This window comes from Microcaecilia unicolor, chromosome 2, assembly GCF_901765095.1.
Source record: "Microcaecilia unicolor chromosome 2, aMicUni1.1, whole genome shotgun sequence".
NCBI lineage: Eukaryota > Metazoa > Chordata > Amphibia > Gymnophiona > Siphonopidae > Microcaecilia > Microcaecilia unicolor.
In genome coordinates, this window is record NC_044032.1 from 48,677,567 (window position 1) to 48,693,237 (window position 15,671).

At 39.3% G+C, this 15,671-nt stretch overlaps 1 protein-coding gene across 1 annotated transcript in view; it reads left to right on the forward strand.

Annotated features, from left to right (window-relative positions):
• Nucleotides 1–15,671, forward strand: part of DYM (dymeclin) — a 693,305-nt gene that overhangs the window by 227,076 nt on the left and 450,558 nt on the right. The window lies entirely within an intron of this gene.

Genomic DNA, 15,671 nt, shown 5'->3' on the forward strand with positions numbered 1-15,671 from the left:
TATATATATATATATATATATATATATATATATATATATTCATTCTGTTATCCTGTAAGATTTCTAGTTGGAGTGTAAGGGAGAGTCATAGAATGCAAGTATCCTAGACACTGTCCATAATATGCTTTATCGGCTAGGGGTAGCTATTTAAATTTTACCCTATATGATATCGGCAACCAGTAATAATTTAAAAATATGGAGTAATGTGATCAAATTTTTCACCATTACCTAATAATCTTAACACCGCATTTTACAGTGTCTGCAGTTGTCTAAGATTTGAACTTGAGGTTCCAGCATATATTACATTTGCATTTATGCAATAAAGTATGCAATAACCTCAGTGTATAAAACCCTCTTCTGATATATGATCTTTAAAGTCCAATTGTGAGTCCAGAATCACCCCTAAATATTTAAATTTAGTTACTGCTGGGATGGATTTATCTAATAGACTAGGAATTAAAGCTGGTTGAAGGCTTTGACCTGCTATCCAGCATGCCACTGTTTTGTCAGTATTTAAAAACAATCGATGATCTTCCACCCATTGAGATATTAAGGCTAAACGATTTTGAAACCTTGATAGATCTTGGTCCAGTGGATCAATTTTAGCCCAAATCAAAATATCATCTGCGCAACAATATACCCTTACTCCTGGTTCCTGAATAATTGTTACTAATAGTGCAATAAAAATATTAAAAAGTAATGGTGAAAGGGCAGAACCCTGTGGTACTCCCCATGACCAATTAATAATCCTTGGATATTTTATTATTTTTTGCCACTACATAAGGAGGTGAATTGCTTGAAGACCCTCTAAAACTCCAGTAGGTTCTAATCTACCTAACAGTTCATGATGTACAAGATCAAAAGCTGCAGCAAGTTCCAATGATACAGCATGCTCATAGTACCCACTATCTAACATCTCATGTGCCTCACTCAAGAAGCAACTCAAGATTGTTTCCATACTATGACCCTTACGAAAATCTGATTGTCGTGGATTGAAGACATTAGTATTTTCAACAAAAGTTAATAATTGTCTAAGTACCACCTGCTCCAAGATTTTAGTCAGAAAACAGGTTAGATTTTGTACTGCCATGGGATCTGCTTTAGGGGATTTCAAAATAGGACATATGGAATGCTTCCATAAAGTAGGAACTAGACCTCCAGACAGGCTCTGGTTAACCATTAACAGCAATGGAATTTGTTCATGTCTAGACATCTTTAGCCATTTAATTGGTGCAGGATCTAATAAACCACACATTAAAAAAAAATCTTATTTACTATGTCTCATTTTTGCCCTAAGAGAGGCGTCTGTTCCTATCTCTTGCACAGCATCTGAGATATTTGTTTGCTTATCAAACTGAGCCCTTAAAGTATGACGCTGATTATCTGTAGAGAGCAATCCGGATAATTGGACGTTCCATTTTGAAAAGTACACAAACTTTGAGCATTACATGTTGAACATTATTTTTTGTTTTCAATAATAAATGGGGAAAAATAGCAAACTATTTGTGGTTATAATTTTTTTTAACTGTATATCAGGCATAATGTGATAATTATAATACAGAAATTATGATTCAAAATAAAGAACAGAAGCAGTCTGGATAATTAGACATCCAGATAATCAGAGTTCGGATAATCGGTGTCTTACTGTACTTATTTATGATTCAAAGTAATTTCCCAGTGAAGCTGCAGATGGAGTTTGTGCATTCTTTCTAACCTGCTTCCTTCCTGTAAGGTCATTAATAATTGCAAACAGTTGCCTAATGATATTATCATTGTCAGTTAACTTATTGAAATAATTTTTCCTAGCTTCCTTCACCTGAAGGTTATAAAGTTTCTTTTGTTCTAATATTTGAGTAATTCCTGCATATGATGCTTACGCCAGGGGTATTCGCTATGGCATATTTGTCTTTTATAAGAACATAAGTATTGCCATACTGGGACAGACTGAAGGTACATCAAGCCCAACATCCTGTTTCCAACAGTGGCCAATCCAGGTTACAAGTACCTGGCAAGATCCCAAAGCAGTACAATACATTTTATGCTGCTTATCCTAGAAATACAGTCAGATTTTAATGGCGTCAATCTACTGAAAATATTCTTAAATACAAAACAAAAAATAATAGAATATAAAGCAAAAGTGTCCAATAGTTTCAGAGTAGTTGTTCAGGGAAAGTCTCATATGGTCACTGGGGCTATTCTCTTATCACCCGTGGGGTGTGCCCCTATTCAGTGACAAATTTAATCATAGACTGCCCCCAACCTTTCTCATTGTGTGGTCCTCACACCATGTAAAGAAGCGATTCACATCTACCCATTCCTCTCCACACATTTTATACACCTCTACCATATCTCTCCTAAACTGTCTTTTCTTGAAGCTGAAGAGCCGTAGCCACTTTAGCCTTTCCTCATAGGAAAGCCATCCCATCCCCTTTATCATTTTCGTTGCCTTCTCTGTACCTTTTCTAATTCCACTTTATCTTTTTTGAGGTGCGATGACCAGAATTGCACACAGTATTCAAGGTGGTGTTGCTCCAGGGAGTGATACAAAAGCATTATAACATCCTCATTTTTGTTTTCCATTCTTTTCCTAATAATGCCTAACATTCTGTTTGCTTTCTTAGCCGTCGCCCCTTCTATAATTTGAAGCTGCATCATGGAGTAAAGAACAGATAGGCGGTGAATTGTGTGTGTGTTGCCTTCCCCAGAAATATGCTGGTGTTAATAATGAAGGGTGTGGCATCTGAATGCACAGGGCCTCTGTGTTGAAAGTTAAGTTTTCATTGGCTCACTTGCTGTTTTCCCAGAGGTGCACAGATGGTGAAATGTTTGTTTGTTTGTTTTTGAAAATCTGTTTATTAACAAGTAGCACAGAAAAAAGAATAATCATTAATTCAGCATTATCAAAATAAAGAATAAACATGGTAAAGTTTTACACAAATTAGGTGACTGTCTAGTACAACAAGGCCTTGCTGAACCACTCATTGTTTTATATAGAAGAAGAAAACAAAAAAAAAAGCCCTCTCCCCTTCCCCCCTCCCACCCAACCAGCCTCCTCCACCCCCATATCCAGGTGCTATCAAGCTAGAACAGAAATAGAGACAGAGGTAGAATCAGAGAGAGAGGCGTGGGGCGCACTGGGCAACCGCCTCATACAATTCTTCCGTAAATCTCCATATTCTTGAGATGCCCAATGGGCCAGGGCAGATAACCTTCGATCGTCCCAGTCTGCCATCTGCCTCCGACTGCTGTGCCACTGTTCCAGAGGTGGGGATAATAGCCTAACCCAATGCTGTAAAATTACTTTTTTGGCCAAAATTAAAGCTAGCAGAACAAATTTACACTGGTTGTCAGTGAGCCCTTATCTGAGTAAGTCAGAGTCGGAGCCCATTAGCAGAACTCCATAAGACCACTCATAAGAGGCGCCCAAGGTATTTTCCAAAAAAGCAGTAACGCCGGGTCAAAAGGTCTGAAGTCATCTGCACTCTAGGAAATGATGTACCAATGAACGCCTGCCCAGGCTACATTTGTCACATACGTCAGAGTCCCAAAGACCCATAATTTTACGCTTACTCCCAGTGATATATGCTTTGTAAAATTTTATATTGGATCTCGTGAAGGCTTACATTAGGGGAGACCCAACAAGCTAAACTGAAACATCGAGAGAGCTTTTTTTCAGACGCTTCTACTCCCAGGCGAGTGCTCCAGTCCGTAGCTAGTGCTGTAAAAAAAAAAAAGGAGAAGGTCTATATTCTTTGCCTAGTCTATACCATAGAGAAAGTTTTATTATAGCTGTGGCTGGCATTTGTACGAAAACAGTATCTAAAGTTGTAAAAGAGACACTAGCGCCTGTAGATCTTTTCAAAGAAGCGACATAATGTCGAAGCTGCAAATATAAGTAAAAATATTTCTGCGGGATGTTCCATGCTGACTGACATGAGAAAGAGGGACAGCCACCTCGCCCCAAGGAAGTCACCTGTCCTACATATCTACATCCCCCTTTAATCCATAATCCAAAGGGATACCCTTCCTGGCTAGCAGCAAAATCAAGGTTTTCAGGATATTCCTAATGAATATGCATGAGAGAGATTTGCATGTTCACTACCTTTGTTGTGTGTAAATCTCTCTCATGCATACATTAGCTTACTACTACTACTACTATTTAGCATTTCTATAGCGCTACAAGACGTACGCAGCGCTGCACAAACATAGAAGAAAGACAGTCCCTGCTCAAAGAGCTTACAATCTAATAGACAAAAATAAATAAAGCAAGCAAATCAAATCAATTAATGTGAACGGGAAGGAAGAGAGGAGGGTAGGTGGAGGCGAGTGGTTACAAGTGGTTACGAGTCAAAAGCAATGTTAAAGAGGTGGGCTTTCAGTCTAGATTTAAAGGTGGCCAAGGATGGGGCAAGACGTAGGGGCTCAGGAAGTTTATTCCAGGTGTAGGGTGCAGTGAGACGGAAGGCGCGAAGTCTGGAGTTGGCAGTAGTGGAGAAGGGAACAGATAAGAAGGATTTATCCATGGAGTGGAGTGCACGGGAAGGGGTGTAGGGAAGGACGAGTGTGGAGAGATACTGGGGAGCAGCAGAGTGAGTACATTTATAGGTTAGTAGAAGAAGTTTGAACAGGATGTGAAAACGGATAGGGAGCCAGTGAAGGGTCTTGAGGAGAGGGGTAGTATGAGTAAAGCGACCCTGGCGGAAGATGAGACGGGCAGCAGAGTTTTGAACCGACTGGAGAGGGGAGAGGTGACTAAGTGGGAGGCCAGCAAGAAGCAGATTGCAGTAGTCTAAACGAGAGGTGACAAGGGTGTGGATGAGGGTTTTGGTAGAGTGCTCGGAAAGAAAGGGGCGGATTTTACGGATGTTGTAAAGAAAGAAACGACAGGTCTTGGCAATCTGCTGGATATGAGCAGAGAAGGAGAGAGAAGAGTCAAAGGTGACCCCAAGGTTTCGAGCTGAGGAGACAGGGAGAATGAGAGAGCCATCAACAGAAATAGAAAACGGGGGGAGCGGGGAGGTGGGTTTGGGGGGGGAAATGAGAAGCTCGGTTTTGGTCATATTTAATTTCAGGTGGCGTTGAGACATCCAGACAGCAATGTCAGACAAGCACGCTGAAACTTTGGTTTGGATGCAAGGTGAGATATCAGGGGTAGAAAGGTAGATTTGGGAGTCATCAGCATAGAGATGGTAGGAAAAGCCATGGGATGAGATTAATGAACCAAGGGAAGAAGTGTAGATAGAAAAGAGGAGGGGACCAAGAACAGAACCCTGAGGTACGCCGACAGGCAGAGGGATAGAAGTAGAAGAGGATCCACCAGAGTGAACACTAAAGGGTGCGGAGGGAGAGGTAGGAAGAGAACCAGGAAAGGACAGAGCCCTGGAATCCAAGTGAGGACAGGGTATCGAGAAGTATGCTGTGATCGACAGTGTCAAAAGCAGCGGAAAGATCAAGCAGAATGAGGATGGAGTATTGACCTCTGGATTTAGCCAGTAATAGGTCATTGGAGACTTTAGTAAGTGCAGTTTCGGTTGAGTGGAGAGGGCGAAAACCAGATTGTAGTGGGTCAAGAGAAGCATGTGAGGAGAGAAAATCAAGGCAGCGGCGGTGAACAGCACGCTCAAGTAATTTGGAGAGAAAAGGAAGGAGGGAGATGGGTCGGTAATTAGAGGGACAAGTAGGGTCGAGTGAAGGCTTCTTAAGGAGAGGTGTGACCACAGCATGTTTAAAGGCAGCAGGGACAGTCGCAGTGGAAAGTGAGAGGTTGAGAATGTGACAGATAAAAGGTATAAGAGCAGGAGAGATGGCATTAAGAAGGTGGGTGGGAATGGGATCAGAGGAACAGGTGGTACATTTTGAGGAAGAAAGAAGTGTAGTTTCCTCAATAGTAACTTCAGGAAAGGAGGAAAGGGAATGAGGGGAAGGAGAGAGAGGGGAACGGACTAGTGGAGGGAGAGGTGGTGAGGTAGAGAAAGCAAGGTTTATCTTTTGAACAAAGGATGCCAAGATAGTATGTAGCTTCTTTCTAGAGTACATAAAATGTAGCATGTATAGCCAACCTATCCAGGTGTGCTTGAAAATTCCTTTTAATAAAGCCAGTGGCACCCAAAACAATGGGAAATATTTCTGTATCTTTCTGGTATGCGTTCTTAGTCTCAGACTGCTTTTCTTGATATTTGAGGATCTTTTCTCTCTCTCTCTCTCTCTTTCTCCACATGAAACAGAGTAACAGCTTGGGACCATCACCTACCTCTATGATCATTGCTGTTCTGGTGTTTTTCTGTTTTACCACTACATCCAGCTTCCTCACATCCAGCTTTTTGTTGGTCAGAATGGGGATGTTCCAGATGATGGTAACCTCTCTATTCTTCATAATTCTCTAGGAGTCATGATCCCAGTGCCTTTCCGGTAGAGTGATATTGTAAATATTTACAATGTTTCAAATGAATGAGATGTTCCACCTCGCCTTTCTGTAAAGAATTTTCTGCATCAGAGCTTCACAGGCAGCTATGACATGAGTAACGGTTTTACTACTACTACTACTACTTAGCATTTCTATAGCGCTGCCAGGGTTACGCAGCGCTGTACAAGTTTAACATGGGGAAGGACAGTCCCTGCTCAAGAGAGCTTACAATCTAAAGGTTTTCAGCTCTTCCTTATAGAATTTGCAGATGTCTGGCTACCAGGTTTTTTTTTTCTTTCTCTGCTTGCTACATACTATCTTGGCATCCTTTGTTCTGGGCTGCAACCATCACTCACTCATTCATTCATGTGTCTGGTTTCGATCAATGAATGATTCCTGGAATAATACTTTGTATTTCCTTCCATTCTTATGCATTTGCCACTTGTTTTTCCTCATTTGCTGATCTAATTCCTTGAAGATTTTTTTTTTTATTGCAAATTCAGTTGCATCCTTCCCTTTTGATACTGGTAGATTCTGATTCATACTTGTTGGAGCGCTTGTCCAAGTGTAATGTTAGAGATGGATTCTAGACATTAACTTTCACATTTCATCCCCTTCTGCACATTTGGATTTGATGCTGCTAAGTAAGCCTGGAGGCCTTTTATAGTAGCTCAATAGGAATGACCTATTTCTATGAGGCCTGTTCCTTCTTTGACTCATAGAATATACAGTCTTGGCGTACACTGATTTTTATAAATAACCTTTTGACCATTTCTCTCTGTGTAGATCTTATGTTCACCCTGAATGACTCTAGTATCTGCCTTCTAACCTGCCTACGTCCTCTGAATGTCCTTAGAAAGTCATTATTTTGAAGTTCTTTGTGATGCTTCTCTGTGACTTGCCTGAAAGAGAACAATTTTTGGAGCAGGGTTACATACTCACAGGGAATAAAACTTGATTGGTTCACACTAGCTGTAATGTCCCAAATGACATCACACAAACTGCATGAACCAATCAGACCCAAGGAATAAAAATGGAAATATGGTTTTCTGGCTAACATGGCTGCTTCCTGGGTAAAGGTGTACACTCGGGTGGCTGCCTAAAAAAATATTTAGAATGACTTGACAGCAAGTTTTTAATTGATGCTATTTCTCATGTGTGGTTTTGTACTGCACAGGATATGTTGGTTTGTTTTCTTTTAAAATAATATATATTAAAATGGCATGGCTGTAGTTCTGTTGGTTGGCGTATCCAAATAGTCATGGCACCTATAATAGAGTTTTGAATAAATTTATTGTGAAAACAGTAGATCTAGCTGATGTTTTAAAATAACTATCATGTTTTTTTCTTACTCTGCATTTCTGGTCACATAATTCCACATGTGGTTTTCTAAGTCTCTCTGTGACCCATTTATTTTATTAAGGGAGCACAGTAATAGTCTAAATTTTTCTTTTAGTACTTTTCAGTCTGCCTTTATAAAACAGGAAGAAACATTCAAACCTCTGTATGCCTGTCTGGTTATCTTCGTTATACAATCATGCTACTGTCATGGGATCATGTCCGATCCCTTAAGCTGTAATGACAGAACACAGTCTTGGACTCATGTCATTGCATTGCTTTGATATAGTCTGGCAGGGAAAAGAGACCACACAGCTTTTATAACACAACAGTTCTTTCATGAGTTCATGTTTAAAAGTGTGCCTAGGGCTGCCTCAATCCCTCGTCTTTTTACTACACACGTTTACAACTACAGAGCCTCAGATGAGTTGCAACAGATTAGAACCTACAACATTTATAACTTACATTGACGTGTATAATTAGCTAATTGAGGGGGCCCTTTTACTAAGGCACACTGAAAAATGTCCTGCGTATTGGATGCATGCATGACCATTTTTCAGCAAACCTGCAAAAAGGGCCCCTTTTTTTTGCCGAAAATGGACATGCAGCAAAATAAAAATCAGTGTGCGTCCATTTTGGGCCTGAGAACTTACTGCCACCCATTGACTAAGCGATAAGGTCTCGCGTGTTAACTGGGCAGTAATCATCAGCGCATGTACACTGCCGATTACCACCTGGTTAGCGCCCCACGGTAGAAATTAGAAATTTCCGCCTGGGGCATGCGGTAGTTCTAATTTGACACACGTTGTACGCGCATAAGCACCTACACATCTTAGTAAAAGGACCCCTTAGCCAAGTTAGTGGCTAAAAGTACAATAGGTCATTAGGGAAGATTTGTCAAGTTTATCATCTGGCGAGGCATTAAAGGGGTGTACATGGATACAGAGTGTAAGGACCTCCGAATAGGGTTCCAGGTAGTTTTCTGGGTGATGTTTGGATAATTTAACATTTTTAGTCTATGAAAATCACTAAGAAAAGTGAAAAACTTAAAGGAGGAAATAGTACAGTGACTTTCTTTTGTCAAAATAAACTCCCAAAAAATGTGATGCACTTTAATAAATTCCATTCTTTCTATTCTGAATTTTCCTTTTTTTTTTTTTTTTTTTTTATTATATATTCTCTTTCTATTTTTTATACTTTTAAATAACAAAGACAGTATCTAACGGTATCAGTCCAGATGTTTTATGTATATCAGAAGATACTTCAAAACATGATTGCAGCATATTTCTGGGATAAGCAGTATAAAATGTTTGTACTTTTTTGGGATCTTGCCAGGTATCTGTGCATTAGATTGGCCACTGTTGGAAACAGGATGCTGGGCTTGATGGACCTTTGGTCTGTCCCAGTATGGCAATACTTATGTACTTCTTATTCCTGATCTTTTCAAGACCAGAAGCACTTATCTTATGTATCCTGGTGGGGACCTCTTCACTAGAGTTTCATCAGGGGAAAGGAAATTGCCAATGTAGAAGTTACAATCTTCTTCAATATACGATACTACCTTCATCCACTTAATCTGTGATGCATCGTACGATGTCCCCTTCTATGTTATTTTCTATCTCTGTGGATACTAGCCAAAAAAGCACAAGGAGCCTTCAAGAATAGGGATCATCAAATAAGTACTATGTTAAGCAGACCTGACATAGTCCGTGTTTCAGTGAAATTGTCTGCATCAGGGGTTCAGATGAAAAAACATACAAAATTTAAAATTTCACGAACATATGTTAATATGATAAAAAAGCCAAATTAAAAAACATTGATATGAGCAAAAGGTGTACAATTATAATGCTAAATGGCAAACAAAATATTAAATGCAATAATGAAATCTTAAAAATTAGTAAATAAATAATAAAGGCAAAAATAGTTTAAAATTATTCTAAAAACAGGTCCATTGAATAAAACACCAGCCAGTTAAATCATAAACAGACAAGTGGAAGCTGCATATTGCACATACCTTGTTCAGAAACAATCTTACTATAAGGACAAAAGCAGTATGAGGAAAAGCATGAAGGTGAGGAAGATGGCTGCTCTCTGCTTGAACCACAATTTCCTTCTTCATTACCTTTTTTCCTCAGTGCTTGGAGCTTGGCACTGCCACATGCGAAAAGGAAAGGATTGGTCCAGATGGGTCTCTCTCAGGCTTGGACCTCTTCGTTGGTTCAGCAGAGGATTGACTGGTACGCCATTGGCACCCCCTTAGTAATGCTCTGAGTAAACCGTGCTGTTGTGATGGATGAGGGAATGTCCCTCACCTTGGGGTTGAAGGTTTCATTATCTCCTGCAGACGCCAACCCCCCCCCCCCCCCCCCCCAAAATGTCTGGGGGCTTCACCTGCTGTGTTATATGAAATCTCGGGAAGCAGAAGGCACGAGCCTTAGCTCTGTGTGTGAGGGGACCGGATTGGTAAGGAAGCCCACTGAGGAATCCAGGAAAAAGGACTGAGTCACTGGTGCCCTACACAGGGGTGACTCTGGAGCACATTTGGAGAGGCCTGCAACATTTGACTATTATTGTAGCTGAGTCTATGACAGAGGTAAAAACTTTATCCTTAAAGGTATCAGAATTGGCATCTTTTGTGGATATTGTGAAGGTGGACTCTGCAAATCAGTTACACCAGTTAAAAGAAGACTTCAAGCATACTTCAAGACTTTAAAAATACAACAATTAAAGATAAATTATTCCTCCACAGGATGATAAAGAAATTGGAGAATTATAACAGGAGATTAAATCTCTGTATTTTGAATTTCCTGAAACCCTCTGGTAGTCTCCCTGGGGACTTATTTACAAAGTATTTGATGGAAGTTTTACATTTTTCTTACGACGCTATACCACCTCGGAATAGAATATACTTTGTCCCTAGTGCCTCTAAGATACCAGGGAATAATGAACCGGAGAAGGCAATGTCTTAACGAAGGGGGGGTTAATTTGAATAATCTGTCAGCATTGTTGAAGGAATCAATATCAGAAGTTACAGAAAGAGCTATCCTGGTAATATCTTTTAAATTTGAACAAGATCTCAATCATTGGATGACTCATTTTTGTAGCTCTTATGACGTCGTTATGTGGTCAGAAGATCTTGATTTATCCAGACATTATTAAGTCAACTCAAGATAGGAGAAAATTGTTTCTGTCTATGTGATAACAAGATAAAAATATAAGGGCATTCTTTCTGCTATCTTATCCATGTAAATGTTTGATTAAATGGTGGGACCAAATATGTACTTTTTATTTTTATTTTAACAATTTTATCCCGAGACAATACATCTTGATTCAGAAACAAGAAGGTTTAACACAAACTGTATCTACATGGAGAATATGTCCACAAAAAAATCAGGAAAGAAAAAATAAAATATAAACCCTTCAAACCCAGTCCACAATAAGAAAGAGGAGGACAAGGAAAAATTCCAGAAAATACTTCACCATTAATAAACAGTAATCTTAATGGGAGTTACATGGCAATTCATTACTATGGAGTGGAAGTCTTTGGTAGCTCAGAGGGACAAGGCGAGGACTCCCTGCTCTTGGAGTCCAAAAAAGTGGACAGTTCCTTAGGTTCAAAAAATATATACCTCACAGATTGATATTTAATGACATATTTACAAGGAAAATTTAACCAGAATAGTTCCCCAAGCTGAAGCAATCTAGGACTCAGTTGAAGAAATTGTCCCCTTTTTTGCGTGGGACGTGAAACATCCAGGAAAACCTGCACTTTGCAGTTTTAAAAATTAAGTTTCTCTATTTTGAAAACAACTGTTTTAACACCTAATCTCTATCTGGTTCCAGAATAAAATGGGCTATCAATATAGCTGGAACGGCAGATTCATCACCACTTTCCAAAAGCTGTGTAACAGTCAGTGAGTCTGAAGAAAGTTCTGAACCCAAACCTTTTTGTTGACCACCTTGTTTTCGAGCAAAAGGAGGAATATAATAAAGTCTAGATAATGGAGGACAGGCCTGTTTAGGATTTTTAAGAATTTCCAAAAAAATATTGTTTCAAAGTTAATAAAGCTGCTACAGATAGAACTTTTGAAAAATTAATAAAATGCAGAGTCTTCTTACGAATAACATTCTCCAATTTATGATGCAAAGCAGCAGAATCTTTAATCACCACATATTGTTGCACAGTCAGTGATTAAACAGATCTTTCTATTACAGGTGTTGTTTCTGTTATAGGTGTTTTAGTCTCCAAATTGGAATCCTTTTTCTCCAAATTCTGGAAGTCAGATCAAGAAATCTGTGCTAAAGTAGTAAGAGGGGCAAACTTATTTCAACTAGAGACTTCAAATTTGGCAGTTGCCTCCCAAAAAGTATCTAATGTTACAAGTGTAGTCTTTACCATAAATACAGATTCACCGGTGTCTATGCTCCCATCTCCTCTGTGCAGGGTCCTGAAACATTTTCGTTTATGCTTGCTGGCCTCACAAAGATGACTTTGGTAGCTTCTTCAGCAACAGCGATTGTAGCTGATGCACTACCCCACCCCCGGGGTTCCCCTCGCATCATCAGCGGGCGAGTTCCTGCAAACCGCGTCAAGCTGACTCGTTGGATCTGCTGGGCTGCTGCGTTCCTCCGTTCTGATACTTGTATCTGCAAGCAGGAACACTAAATCGCCTTCACTTGGCGTTACTCGTAGCAAGGCTCCAGCTCTGGATTCCAAAATGCCTGAAGTGATGAATTTGTCCATTGGACCAGCTGCCTGAGGAGTTGACTCAGCTACAGGGTAAATCCGAGTTTTCCCCTTTCTTTTAACCATTGTAAATACAAAAAAGGTAAAGGTATTTGAAGAAATTCAATGGTAGTTGGAGAGAGGCATTATCACCACTATTTTCCAGACACGACATTACCAAAACTCTTTACTTAACTCTTATTGTCTCCCTCTTGAACTACAGTAAACACTTCCTGATCACTTTGCTGTTGAACAGTCTATTATAACTATTATAATTGGAAAAGGTACAGCGAAGGGCGACTAAAATGATAGCGGGGATGGGACGACTTCCCTATGAAGAAACACTAAGGAGGCTAGGGCTATTCAGCTTGGAGAAGAGACGGCTGAGGGGAGACATGATAGAGGTATATAAAATAATGAGTGGAGTGGAACAGGTGGATGTGAAGCGTCTGTTCACGCTTTCCAAAAATACTAGGACTAGGGGGCATGCGATGAAACTACAGTGTAGTAAATTTAAAACAAATCGGAGAAAATCTTTCTTCACCCAACGTGTAATTAAACTCTGGAATTCATTGCCGGAAAATGTGGTGAAGGCGGTTAGCTTAGCAGAGTTTAAAAAGGGGTTGGACGGTTTCCTAAAGGACAAGTCCATAAATCGCTACTAAACAGACTTGGAAAAATCCAAAATCCCAGGAATAACATGTATAGAATGTTTGTACGTTTGGGAAGCTTGCCAGGTGCCCTTGGCCTGGATTGGCCGCTGTCGTGGACAGGATGCTGGGCTCGATGGACCCTTGGTCTTTTCCCAGTATGGCATTACTTATGTACTTATAACTAACAATTCAGCTGCATGACTTAGGAAGATGGTTACAACCGTATTACCCACTTTCGCATGGCTCTTCATTGGCTTCCTATCTGCTTCTGCATTCCATTGAAATGAATTTTCACTTTTAAGTACAGTCACTCTGCAGCTTCATCATCTTGCGAACTTTATTAAAAAATGTAGTAAGAGTTCCTGTGACCCTAGACCCTTGTCTAGTAATTATGTTGACATCTTTCCCCAGAAGGCTTACACTGGCTACATTTTTTTTTCTTTTTTTAACTATCATCTTTACTATGGGATGTTTTCCTTCAGAAATTAATATAACACCTGTTTTGAAAGATACTGCCAAAACCTGCCAGTATATATTCTTTCGTTCAGTAGCCAGTATTCCCTTTCTGACTAAAGTTTTGGAAATTCTTGATTTATTTGTAATTTTAATGAATTTTACAAGATACACTTGTACAGAAAAGGAGTATTATCATACCATACAAGAAAATATTTTATAAAGAAATCTATTAAATGATAATTACTGCTAAGTCCACAATTATAGGCAAGGCACAATTCAAAAATTGGTTAACATAGGAAAAAATGAATAGAACAAGTTTTGGAAATTCTTGTAGCAGTCCAACTTCAGGACTACCTAGATTGATTTGATGATGTGGATCCCATGCAATCTGAATTTTGAAAAAAGATTTTAGCACTGAAATATGTTTATCATTTCTTTCTGAATTACCTCTTCAGTTGAACAAAGGAATTACCTCTCTGCTTATGCAACTACATGTCATCGGTGTTCGACCTTGTTAATCATGGTTTGCTTTTCAGAAAACTGGATTCAGTTGGTATTTTAGGCCCTGTGTGGTCTTGGTTTTCTGCATGGAACAGGCACTGCCTTTGTATTTTAAATATTAGTGCAGTGCTTTGTATGTCTAGTAGCGTCATAGAAAGTTTAATATTAGTAGTAGATAAAACAAATTAGGTTCAGAGCTATTAGGCATGATATTTAATGATGATCACTGAAGGGGCTAATTTTATGAACAGCATGTTTTTATAAAAAGTATACGCACATGTTTATGTGTGTGGACTTTGCCAAGTTTAAAAAACAAAGGAAAACACTTAAATTGTACTCCAGAAAAGGTATGATTTACCATTTGCACCTGCTGTTCAACATGCATAAATTTACAGTGTTACGTGCACCCACTTAAACTTTCAAAAGTACTATGCTCTTAGGAGCGCTTCTGTCCTCTGGGATGTGGAAGGTATAAATAGGATACCTAAGTGGAGAAGCAAGTGGAATGAGATTATCTTTAAAAACAGCGAAGTTACAGACTTTTTAGCATGACCAGCCAGTGATTTTTGCACATTCAAAAATGTTTTGGGTCTGAGACTGTACTGCCAGCCATTGACTTAGTGTTAAAGCTGGGGTGGGCACTTTGAGCATTCACAGTAACTGTGAAATTGTGACACATTAATTCTATCGTTTGAATGACATTATTTTACTGCGTTTTAGCTCAAACATGTTTAATGTGCAAAAATCGCTAGATTGTAATGCCAAAATGTCAGTAACATCAACATAGCTTAAAATAATTAAATATTTAATAGTAATATATAAGTATGACGACTAAATATGTAAAACTTCTCATTGAAATTCAAATATGTTACTGAGAAAACGGCAAAAAACTCTAGGAGGAGTTAGGTTTTTTTTTTTTGTGCCTCACTCTGTAAAAACTGCAGTCAGAGTTGGGTGCTGTTTGTAGAACAGTGCTCAAAGCAGATTTCGACATGAACTTTTGGACATGAGGAGTTACACCAAGTGAAACCAGGTGTAAGTCCTGGCACATAAGTTAGAAGCGGATCTCCTGAATTCTTTAATACCGTACACATTTTTAGTGAATGCCACTGCCCCACCCATGCCCTATCTATGGTCACACCCCTTTTCAGTTGCAAGCTAAAAAAAATTGCTTGCACATCTTTATAGAATAGCACTTAGCAAGATGTGCATGCAAATCCTAATTGGAGCCAAGTAACTGCACTAATTGGTGGTTAGTGCCCAATTATTGCTAGTTAATGGCATGTCATTACGTTGCAGTTTAGGCGTGCAATTTTGTGTGCTGTGTATTGAATCCGGGGGATTTTGACTAGAATGAATCTGTGGACATTACACTTCCTTGGGAGCAGGTGCAAATATTCATGCTTGAATCGTGACTCTGCCCACACTGCTCCCAAAACACACCCCTGAACACACCTACTATAGAATTGCATACAAGTGGGGTCGTTTTATAAGCTGAATTTTACACGTGTCTACTGTCATATGTGTGTATATACCTGTATACTGTCATATAGGACATATGCACATATTTTTATCCTAATATCGGTTGGGTAGT